Here is a 13,462-nt window from a genome sequence, read left to right as displayed (position 1 = left end):
TGTATAATCTTCATCCTCTTAAATCTAGAGAAAAATCAAGTCGTCTTACATCTTGGAGTTGTTCACCCTTCTAGAGACTGGTAAAGAAAACAACATTCCTACAAATTATTTTGCATAGCTCTATCAGTTAACAAAAAAAATTTGATACTTTATAATTCAATATAATAAACCTCACTAATATAAGAATGCAAGTGATGAGCTAGTTTTCGCAATCTACAACCCTCACCTCTTTTTGATTCGTCCCTATAATAGTTACAAAAATTAAAGCACCCAATTTAATCAAAACAACTAAAATCAATTTCATTCATAGTGGATAAACATTTCATGAATAAATGACCTCACCGTGAATAATTTAGCAATCAATGAAGATTGTCTAGTAGACGCAGCACTTAGCTAGAAAATATACTCTTAGGAAACATTTGGTGTAAGGTTAATTAGTGTAGCCATAATGGGTTAAGGAACCGGTCTATAATAGGGCAAACTAGTGTAGGATGGGAAGATGTAGCAATAATGTCTGCAACATGGGTGGCTACAATTTGCCAATGGAAGAGTATTCGTGTAGAGTGAAGAAGTTGCAGGAGTGGGAATCAATAAATCTCCATTGATTGTAGGGCCACGCTAAGTACCCTTTATTGTGGGGAGGAGGATGGAATCCCAAGTGTTAGACTAGGGTAGCCAATGGCTAAACTTGCTTTGTAATGTCGGATATATGTTGGGGATGTCGAATGGATGAGGAAAGATGGTAGTGGTGAATAGGAAAATAATGATGGCGCCAAGATACACATTTGCAATATTTTTATTAGAACAAAAGCATGAAATAAACCAAAATAAGGTAATAAATTTTACATTGAAACAATATCTAACTTTCCATGCAATACCTTGCAATGGAGTGATCTCGTGACCCAAGGTGGAGATGGTTTCTCAATATTTGAAGTTGGAATTTATAGAAGAACGAACGCAATATGGTTGATTTGTCATAAATAATGTGGACATTTGCAAAACAATAAATCTATAAATATTTCTAAGTTAACTATGTTAATGTTACAATAAATAAATCAATCAAAATAAGATAATAAAATTTACATTGGAATAATATTTAACTTGCCGTGTAAAAATTGTTAATGGAGAAATCTCTTAACTAGAGGTGCAAATGATTTTTCAATATATAAAATTAGATCCTATAGAAACATGCGAATATTGTAATTGGTTTCTCATAAATAATTTTGAAATTTGCAAAACATTAAATTTATACACATTTCTAAGTTGATTATTTTCATGATTAGGTTCATGCGATAGTAGGGGTAAGATAAACCCAAATAAATCAACCCATCTTGGACAATATTAGCAAGAAATTGTTAGAATATGATTCCCTAAACAATTAGGAATTCCAATATCAATTTCTTATGAGTTGTCGTCATTCTTCCCTTATCATTCTTGTGAGTGAGATCTAGATTAAAGGTGGTCAAAATACATGTAATATAAATTGATATCATCATATGAATATACTCTTGAGAATGGATTAATCCCTTTTTTTCAATTAATGACCTATGTAGTGCTTAATTTATTTCTTGGCATGGTATCATATCTTGTTATGGTGTTAAGGGATTAGTAGATAAATCGTAGTGATCCATGGAACTGAGGGCATGATATTGCCATGATATTGTTGCATGGGAGGTTTAATGTCGTAGATCCATAATACGTGTAGACTAAGGTGAAGATATGCCTATACTTTGAATTCACATGGCTTGAAAATAGTAGTATAGTCTTCAATCTCAAAGGGAATTTATCATTTTTTAATCTAAATGAAGTTTGCAAAACTTCTCCCTTAGTGCATGAATTCAAAAAGTCGGAAAGATAATGGAAATAGCCATTGGAAAAATAAATACAATGTTTAGCAATCTTGGATGATACTATTTAGAAGGATATGCATATTTCTATGTTATTTTCGTGTGTGTGCGCGCGCATGCGAGCACGTGCACATGTGTGTTTTGTTTTTTATTGAGATAAAACAAAAAAAAATGTATTCTATTGTAAAAGGTGTTTGAGATCTTTGGAAAAATAGATTGAAGATTTTTTTACAGGAAATAAAGTAAAATCTTGAAAGATAAATTCGTGACAAGATTGATTCCCGAGGGTTAATATTGATTTAATTAAAATGTGGATTTCGCTATGAATTTGGGAAATTTCCATGAAAACCATGGAATGATTCTTAATTTATTTGGGCACGGCATTGTGATTGCAAGGATGACATTACATTAAAATGAAATGCTTTGGTATTTGTGCTAGACATTTCTTAAAATTTGGTATTTGTGTTAGACATTTCTTAAAATTTGAATAAGGGGATTGAAGGACATTTGTACTTGGGTGTAATTCTCTATGATTATGTTGTTATGTTCCTAATTTTTTGACAAATATTTAAGTGGGAACCGAACAAGCACATTAAGTGGAAAGTTGTTGATCCATTAAGCACAATATTTATTTGAATCAAGAGTTTCTTGAATCATGGAATTATATGAAGAAGGAATTGCATGAGATCCTTTCATGTCAAAAAGGTGCTTTCAGTTTAAAGTTTGATCTTTTACATTATCATTAAGACATAGTTAAAATTGAATGAGTTCATTGATAATTAAATTGAGAATAACTATAATTGCAATTGAGGTGCATCAACATTAGTATATAAAATAATTAGAATTTTTTTATATTTTGTATATATAAGAATAATAGAGAAATTAATTCCTATAAAAGTTATAACTTATTTACAACAATGTAACATGATAAATATTTATTTATCAAGAACCCCAATGTAACATCCTAAGGAAACCTTTACAACAAGTGGAGGAGAAGATGTATAATGGAACATCAAAGGGGATGTGTCATATTGTAACAGTTGTACATATAAAAAAGATAAAAACAATTACAAATGCGTTAAATTTATATGTATTTAAGTAATTTTCAAATGTAAGATTATTTAACTAATTACATTAGTTAATATTCTAATAAACTATTTAGTCTAAATACTATTAATATTACAATATTGAATATTTATGCCTTTAAATAAAATGAGTTAATTATAAATATTATCTCCTTTCTCCTCGCGGTGGCAAGAGAAAAGATTAAAAGTCAAAATTGGTTATTCTTTTAATAAACTTTTACTATTTATTCATTGATAATATTAAGGGTTATTATTAAATAAATTGGTTTATTTAACTAGATAAGTTAGTTATTCTTCTAACAATTTTATTAATTGATTTATTCCTTATGTTTTTAATAATATAATATTAATATTTGAACCTTTAAATAAAATAAAATTAATTATAAATATTATCTTAAATAGTAATAATATATTCTTTCTCCTAAGGGTTAGTAGTTGATATGATTTAAGTTATATTAGTTTTAATAAACCTTTATTATTTATATTCTATTATAACTTTTTATCTATATACAATTAATAATTAAATACAATTCATTGGTAATATTAACAATAAAATAAATAACTTATAAATTATCTAAACTAATTCTTCCTATCCCTATTCTTCCTATCTCTATTCCTTGGTCGAGTCAAGTCAAATATAGCCGTTTTCCTTATTCTTTGGTCCAGTCTAGTCAAATATAGTCATTTCTTGGTCTATTGTAGTCGTTTCCTAGTCAAATATAGTCGTTGGATGATCTTCTCTGTTTATTTAACATGCAGCGATGATCTGGCTCTTCAACTTGTGTTTATTTAACATGCAGCGATGATCTGGCTCTTCAACTTGTCTTGACGATGAACCACACTTGTTGGTTCCAAACGCGTCGACAATTGATTGATATTGTGGTTGAGACCGAAACCCCTATCATATACTTGTTATGGATCACAGAAGCCTCAATTCTACAAATAATATTCATTAAAATAAAATTAAAAAGATAATCAAAATTAAAAGTTATCCAAATTTTATATATGTAAAATTTTTCATACGAAAACCAAAATTTCTTATAAATCAAACCTTAACTTATAAAATCAAATAATTGAAAAAAAAAAAAAAACTTCACTGGATTATAAATGCTTTTTCTTATTTTTTGTTTTTTTTGTGGTTTAGATGTGTTATATGATCAGCGTAGAGAGTTTAGATATGTTATATGATCAACACAAACACAAAGATGGGATTTGTTATTAACAACTTGCCAATCAGATATTACTACAAATTTCTCTAACTAATCGATTTACTTTGTTAGAAACCATTAAACCGAACACGACAATTATGAAAACAATCACATTCGTCGAGTAGTTTGATTTTGATCAGATTCCTGCCCTGCACCAACTTGTACGTTCCCGTCAGTGTCATGAAATATGTGAAAGAACACGTACAAAATTTAGTGAGAATTAATAAAGATTTTTCTCGTCTTCTTGAATTGAACACTAGGCGATTCCTATTTCCGCCACAGTTTTTTAATTAATGCTTCTTGACATGTCGGGGGCATTAGGGAAATATAACACGAGCTGTTTTTTTTTTCTTCTCCAATTTTTTTTTTCTCCTCCAGTTTTTTTCCTTGCGTTATATTTCCCTAATGCCCCGCATGTCAGGGGGCATAAATAAAAAAACTGTAGCGGAAATAAGAATAGCTTTGAACATAATGACATAAAAGTGTGTTGTCTCCTATGTTCTTAGTACTTCCCTGTTTCACGGTCTAAAAACCTAAATGCCTCAAGCTAATTGAAACCAAAATTTTATGAAATCTCCAAACTAATTGATACTGAAATTTTATGAAATCTCCAAACCATTTGGAATTATATCCGTTTTTGGTTCTCCAAATTACAACGATTTTGAATAATTAACTGTATTCTATATCGCGTAGTAGGTTTTCCATTTCACCAAATTACAACTGAGTCATCCATATACTGTGTTGATATTTTATTTCACGTAACTTGTACTTTTTGGCAGTCCATGACAAATAAAATGCTTGGGAAGCAATTCAACTAAAAGGTCTCCGACTGTGAAAAGCTGGGGAAGAATTAAAGCTGATGTTGATTTGAATTGATTTTATTAATCTTCAACAACTATACGTATGTGGTGGAAATTCAAGCCACGTATTATGAACACAGATTGCTTTGTGAACTTGGAAGCACGGCGCGAATTAGGAGTAAGTGCAAATATATGATTTATCATTTTCAACTGCAAGTAACTGGTAGAACGTCTTCTGCAATGTTCGTTGATATGTTGTATGCGGAGGCAGAGAGTTGGGGTTCTTGTCATCCGAAGGAAGGGAATTAGAAGTGAGTAAAAATGGGAAATACTATGTATAATATTCCATGGAGCAGGGGTTTCAATCACTGTTGTCGTGCTTGTGTTTAAAAATGTCGCGAAGAGTAAGAAAAATATATGATTTATCATTTTCAACTTCAAGTGAGTGATTGGACGTTTTCTGCAATGTTCGTTGAGATGTTATATGCGGAGAGAATTAGGATTCCTGTCATCCGAAGGAAGAGAAGAAATGAGTAAAAATGATATATATATATATATAGGCTCATCCCTCTCCAGGATTTTCAATCACTCTTGTGGTGTATGTGTTTAAAAATCCTGGACAAGCAGAGTCCCAGAACACAACCAAACTCGATCACTTGGACAGATCATCAATTGGTAGGCAAATCACACGAGGGCAAGGAGAAGGGATCCCATTTCCTTGGAAAAAAAATGAGAGAAGGTCGCTGGTCACCTGAAGAAGATGAGAAACTCATCAATTATATGATGAAGAAGAAGTACCTTATGAGCTGCTCCTGGAATTGGGCGGCAAAGCAAACTGGTAATTAATCAATTAATGAAGTACCCATTCCCTTTTAATTTCAATTTTATTCTGCTGCTATCTTCAATTCAATATCTTTAAATAGCTGAGAGACAACCGTAACATTCAGCGGATTATTCTTTTTGTTTTCCCAAAAAATTTAGTGTCAGAATATAGATCAATGAAATACAAATGACTCTATATATAACAATTTTTTGTTTTCAATTTATAGTATTGGAGCATTGTTCAATAATACAATATCTATTTAATTTTTAATCTAAAATAACTTATTTATTTATTTATGTTCATCTGATAATGTGCATCTCTACACGATCTCCGAGATTACGGAGTTATTTAAAAGGAGTTATATAAAAATATACATAAGGTAAAAGGAGATATATAAAAATATACATCGTATAGAAACTATAGAATCTGTGTAGTTATATAAAAATATAGAATATAGGTTATATTAGATTTTAAGTTTTTGAGGTTGTTTTTTTTTGGATTTTTTATTCTGATCATCTATAGTATTGTGTGCTTCTTGTTGAAGTTCCGTATCCTAAAGGGGATTCATCTTCAAGATATAAGTGATAGATTGAAGGATGAGCTTACCAATCAGAACAGATAAATACCTAATGCATAAATGCATAAAAACAAAAATCTGTCTAACTTTTAAAAACTAAACCTCAGTCTAAGTAAGACTAATTAATAGATAAAAATATTTAATTTATTATATTAAATGTAATTGTCTTATTATTAAGTAATATTTAATAATCATTGCTTTTAATTTTTATTATCAAATATCCAATATTTTTTTCTCTTACAGATTTTTAATTTAAGTGAAATTTACATCCTCAACTTAATTAATTTTATAAAATTTATTATTAAATTATTTTATAAAATATGTAATAAATTAATATCTTCTTAATATGAAACAATAAATTAATAAAAAAATTGTTTTAATTATTAGTAAATTAATATGGATAAAGATTTATTAAAAATGAAAAATTAATTAATTTATAAGTAATATTAATAATAAATGAGTAATAATAATTTACTAATTTATATTATATTAATTTTATGATGAAATATATAATTATTTATTTATTTAGAATTATTATGTTAAATTAATATTAATATCTATTAGTAACCATCAGAATATTAAGAGAAAGTCCTCATTTTGATAAGTAGAATTAATTTTTATATATTACAAATAAAATAATAATAATTATTAACTAATAAATAATAATAATAATAATATTTATTATTTAATTATTTAGTTTATAATGATTAATAATATAATTATTAATTAACAAATAAATAATTATTATGAATACATATTATAAATAAATAATAAATGAAAGAACCTTGGAAAAGCACTGAATTTATGAAGAAGTTGAGCTATGAGAATGACTCACCACGGAACACACGCTGACTGCGGATGTAGAGAAGTCAAAGAAACATGGTACATTTTTATCTTGTACAAGTGTATATAGTTCATTTAAAGTTAGATGGAAGTTAAATTTGGGTGAAGGCTAAATATATTTTAATAATATAAATAGATTTTCGAAGTAATCGAATTTGAGAATCAGTTGAAAAATAAGGTTTTTGGGTTTAAAAAATAAGTTATGAAAAATTGTGTTTCTCTAACTGAAAAATAGGGGTGAAAGTAATTTTTTTTTAAATTAACACAAAAATTGATGGAGAGCCCTTGTGTAGAGAATAATGGAAAAGGTGACAAATACTAAATTTCAAGTTGAGAAATTTAATGGCAAAGATAATTTTGAATAATGGAAATTAAAAATATGAGATTTACTAGTATAATAAGGATTGTAGAAGGCATTAGGGGCAACAACAATAAATGTGCAATGATCATTGATGAAGATTGGAAGGGTCTCGATGCTAGAGCCCTTAGTACAATTCAGGTATGTTGCTAGTGATGTCTTGTTTAACATAATTAGAGAAGTAATAGCAGTAGGCTTATGGACCAAGTTAGAATGATTTTATATGACAAAGTATTTTATGAATCAGATATAGTTGAAGAGGCAGCTATATAGTCTAAAAATGATAGTATGTAGAAAATTGTAGATCGCTTGAATGTGATTAATACTCTTGCTTGTAATTTGAATAACATGGACTTTAAAATCGATTGCGAAGATAAGGAAATTACACCACTGTGTTCATTTTCTGAATCACAGGATCATTTTGTAAGTTCTATTAATTAGATTAATTGAAGCTCTTGAATTTGATTATGTTATTGGAGTATTGGTGTTTAAAGCGATGAGGAATACATCAAGTACTGAAACCTTTATATGAGAAGGAAAAACTACTGTAGGCGAGTCCAAGGAAAATGAGAAAAGTCGAGAGGTACATCTAGATCAAATTCCAAAGGAAAAAGTAATTCTATTTTGATGGATATATCATATGGCGAGCTCATGAGTTAGGGTTTGAAGCAGGTTTTCCCTGGCAAGCCTGCTACAGCACCAGAGCGTAGGGATCTTGGCAGAAACAGACAAAATAATATGAAAGCATACCGGAGCTCGAGGCGTAGGAAGGTAGGCGAGGTCTGCCGTAGGCAGGATGAGTCAGGAAAGGGTGGGGGGGGGGGGGGGGGCGAGAGCCCCTCCTACAAGAATGTTACAGCAAGGGAGGTGACCAGACAGGGGTCTCACTGACCACAAGGAAGAAGGAGTAACACACTAGTCATGGGAGCACGTTGGCAGGTGGGTTTGGGAGGAAAATGTCTTGCCAAAGCAGTTAAAAAACCTAGGTTTGTCATTCCTAAATTCATAGGAGTTTGGCTAACACAAAAAGAATTGATCAAATGGATCCACCAGCGCTAGCAACCCAAGGGACACATAGATCTGAAAGTAGGGGCAAAAGGACTCTTCTCAGTAGTTTTTGCTAATCTAGCAAACAAGGAGAAGGTCTTTGAAGAGGGGCCATATTTCTTTAATGACGCAGGTTTATTCATGCGACACTGAGAAGAGTGCTATAACCCAGATCAGGAAAAAAATGTTGGCGGCGCCAATCTGGGTTTGGTTGTTCGGCCTTCCAATGGATTTTTGGGACCCAGAAATTTTGGAAGGGATAGGTAACTCGATTGGAGCCTTTGTCAAAGTGGCTGATACAACACGAAAAGGAAGGTACACCTCTTATGCCCGGATATGTGTTTACATGAACATCACAGAAGCTCTCCCTGATTTCATAGAAGTATAATATCATGATGAAGTATGGCAACAGACTCTGGATTATGAGAATATACCATTGAGATGCAGGAGATGCCATGAATATGGCCACCTATTTAGATCCTGCCCCCTGAACATCCCAGAGAACACTCAAGGAAATAAAAATTAAGTAGAATCAAGCAAGGAAGGGGAAGGAGGATTCTAGGAGGATCAAAGAAGAAAAAGGAATCCAAAATCACTAGGTATCCACAAGAATCCTCCGAAGGAGAAGGAAAAGGCAAACCAAAACGAATTTGCAGTTCTACAAGAGGAAGAAATGGAGGAGATAATAGTGGAAAATGGGGAAGAACTAGAAGAACCACAACAGAAAGAGAAAGGGAAACGGCAGGTAATGACAACAACAGAGGAACAGAGAGAAGGGGACATTAACAAAGAGAAAATTGAGCAAAACTCGATAGAGATAGATATATATATATATAAGGAAAATTACAGTGAAGAGGAACAAGTAATGAAAATACTATTGCAGGAGTGGCGACATCTGGATGAGAGATTCATCCCTGAAGACCAAAAACAACTGTATAAGGAAATGTTTCAATAGTACAAACTAAAACAAGGAACAATAGTGGTTAATCAACCAAATCATCTTGGATCACAAGGAGGACAAGGACCGGAAACGGGAGCAACAGGAAAAGCAGGGAAGAAAAGAGGCAGAAGACCCATAAGTGAATCCACTCAAATGGTAGGGGAAATGCTCATTAACTCAGGACGAGTGGTGCCATTATCGGAGGCATTCCACGCAGCAACCAAATTGTTGAAATGATAATCATGACCTGGAATATAAGGGGACTGAATAGTAGGGGGAAACAATGATATCTTAAAAAGCGATTGAGGAAAGATAAACCCAGTGTTATGTTATTACAAGAAACCAAGATTAGTGAAATAAAGATGAAAGAGATCATGGGTAACTTCAAACCAAGATATGAGGTTATAGGAAAAGATGTTGCTAGCAGCGTAGGAGGTATGGCAATACTCTGGAATCCAGAGGAATTCAGATTCGAGGATTGGAAAAGTATGTCAAGAATATTATCAGGTAAATTCAATAACCTTGGATCCCAATAGTGGGTCCTGCTCTCAGGAGTTTATGTTCCACACATATCAGGAGAAAGGAGAAATTTTATTGATAATATGATAAAGGTGAGAGGATTGTATCATAATATTCCATGTATAGTAGGAGGGGATTTTAATATGAACAAATCCCTAAATGAGAAAAGAGGTGGAATATGCAGGGTGGATGCAGACATGGAGATGTTTGGGGACACCATAAATGACTAAGGACTAGTAGATCTCCGAACCACTAATGGAATTCATACATGGAATAATAGAAGAGGAGGCAGACATCAAATTGCATCAAGACTTGATAGATTTTTAATAACACAGGTGATAGTAAGTAGAGACATTTTCATTGAGGCAATGATACTACCGAGGATGGGATCAGATCATTGGCCGGTGAGATTGAAGATTGATCTCAAAGCCAGCCCCAAAAGGAGACCCTTCAGATTTGAATTGTTTTGGCTTAGGGATCCTAAATTCATTACCAAGGTGGAGGAATGGTGGACAGAGAGCGAACAAAGGGGCAAGAACAAGATGCAAACATTCCAATGCAAACTAAAGGAAATTAGGCAAAACATCAAGAGATGGAACCAACAGGAATTTGGAAACATACTGAAGGACCAACAATAGCTAGCTCAGAAGATGGAAGAAATCCAAAAAGAAATTATAAGAGAAGGGAGAAGCCCTAACATAGAAGCTGAAGAAGGCAGATTGGTCAGCAAAATAGAGGAATGAAGGTGTTATATACCTAGGGGGGATAATATGGGGTACCAAGGGAGGTACCCAAGGTAATAATGTAATAATGGGATGTGCCATAGTAATAAATAAGGTGGTTAACCCATGTCATGTAAGGGACCACAAGTAGTTAATAATAATGTAATGGGCCCATGGTATTAGTTGATGGTATGAGGGAACCATGGCAATGACCCATGGTATTGTATGTATGAGGCCTATATAGAGGCTAGAGACTCCACATGGAGAGATGAAGAGAAGGATTATTGTATGAACAGGCATATGGCTTGTGGAGTGTTCTCCTTCCTTAAGGAGTGAATATATGGTGTTGCCCTACCTTAAGGGTTTGATCAATAAAGAAGCATTTCTATCTATTTCTATCTTGTTATTCTTGGGTTATTTCCATTATCATAATATCTTTGGGTTAGATCTACAACAAGTGGTATCGGAGCTACAACAATTGGTATCAGAGCTACAACAAGTGGTATCAGAGCTCTTTCTTGGGCAAACCGTGGAGAATTTTTTTTTCATTTTTGCAGGGATTTTTTGGGTGGCGAATTTGCAGATCAAATCTATACGTTTTGGTGCAATATCTGCAAAATCTAATTGCATATCTGTATTCCTTGTGCAAAAATAGCCAATTTCAAAAAAAAAATCGATTGAATCGGAGTCCGGATGAAGGAGATATCACTGATTTAAAAATCAGTGGGGTTGCAGACAATTTTCAGGGCAGCGAGTTTGCGGCGCAGATCTAGAAGTCCTGGTGCTATATCTACAAGATCTAATTGTAGATATGGAATCTTTGAGAAAAATCACCCAATTTCAAAAAAAAAATCAGTCGAATCGGAGTCCGGATGAGGGAGATATAGCTGATTTAAAATCAGCTCTTTTTGCAGAAATTTTGGTGACGACGGGAGAGTTGCAGCGCAGATCTGGAATTCTAGTGCCTGGATCAAGATTTCTACCACATGGGCAGATGCAGAATGATTGTTCCATTTCTGAAAACAGGTTATAATAGGGATTCTGAGTAATATTGACGGATCTGTGACCATTTCAATTTTTCACCAATATTTTTGTGATGGCGGGCCTAGATCGGAGTTCGAGGGACTTGTATAAATTTGACGGTTCTCACACGTCAACATGGCTAGCACAAATGGAGCAGTATTTCAGATTGAATCATATCCTAGATGATTGGACTATGCTTATGGTGGGGACCATGTACCTGGACAATGAACGATGGCAATGGGCGAAATGGCATCAGCGTTGCAATGGACCTTTTCAGAATTGGGATGCCTTCAAAAACGATCTTATAGAGTGCTTTGACCGTAAATCAAATCTTGTGGATAAGCACACGCACACAGACACAAGCCTAGCAAAGCCTTTATTTTTACAGGAAAGAAGGAAACCAAGGAACCAAAAGGGTTATTTTTGGCTGGTATCTCTGTATTGCAGGTTCATGGATTGATTCAGAAGGAGAAAATCATTGTGTCTATCAATCCGAGTTGCAAACAAAATCATATAAATGTAAACTTGGCAAAGAAATTGCAAGTCCCAGCAAAACAAATTGAACATACAGAGGTTGATGATAATGATGTTCAAATCTATAAGGATTTGAAGCTTTCTATGGATAAGTATGTGTTTCATGGTGATTTTTATGCTTCAGATATGGATAACATGGATGTTGTTTTGGGATACCCTTGGATGGAATCCGTGGGTACTATCAATATTAATGTGCAGAAGAAATTCCTGAAGCTATGGTATAAAAAGAAGAAAATTACATTACATGATATTTCCATCCATAAACAGGTAGAGCACATGGAGGCTGAAGCAGAAGATGTTCAAGGGACTGACATATCAGATGATGAGCAGTTGATGGTCGACAATCAAACACAAACAGAGGCTGAAGCAAAACAGGTTACAGGTGCTGACACATCTGACAAGGGTTCAGTGGTTGAAGTCATATTAGAAAAGAAGCCACGACAACAGGCACCACAGCAGGGTGAATTAAAGCAAAAGACACCGTGGGTTAAAACTTCAACATATCATCACCCACATCACCCCGCAAGACAACCATCAAGATGGAAACCAAGTAGTCACATGATGGATAGAAAGGAGAGACGATCCACCTACTACACATCAACACAGAAGAACTGCCACAGTCAACTTCCATCTCAAGCGAGCGAGGCACTAGCGAGATCGAGGGTTCACCTTTCTCTTGGATGGCTAGATGCACGTGCATGGTATCAGTGGACTACTCTTTTGAGTAGATCTTATTATTTGTGTTCTTCCCATGTTTCGGGGACGAAACATGCTTAGGGGGGTGGAATGTTATATACCTAGGGGGGATAATATGGGGTACCAAGGGAGGTACCCAAGGTAATAATGTAATAATGGGATGGGCCATAGTAATAAATAAGGTGGTTAACCCATGTCATGTAAGGGACCACAAGTAGTTAATAATAATGTAATGGGCCCATGGTATTAGTTGATGGTATGAGGGAACCATGGTAATGACCCATGGTATTGTATGTATGAGGCCTATATAGAGGCTAGAGACTCCACATGGAGAGATGAAGAGAAGGATTATTGTATGAACAGGCATATGGCTTGTGGAGTGTTCTCCTTCCTTAAGGAATGAATATATGGTGTTTCCCTACCTTAAGGGTTTGATCAAT

The sequence above is a fragment of the Pinus tabuliformis genome, chromosome 7 (genome assembly GCF_031772625.1).
Source record: "Pinus tabuliformis cultivar Carrire ecotype Pingquan chromosome 7, CPIR1, whole genome shotgun sequence".
NCBI classification, from domain to species: Eukaryota; Viridiplantae; Streptophyta; class Pinopsida; order Pinales; family Pinaceae; genus Pinus; species Pinus tabuliformis.
Note: the sequence above shows the minus strand (reverse complement) of the source record.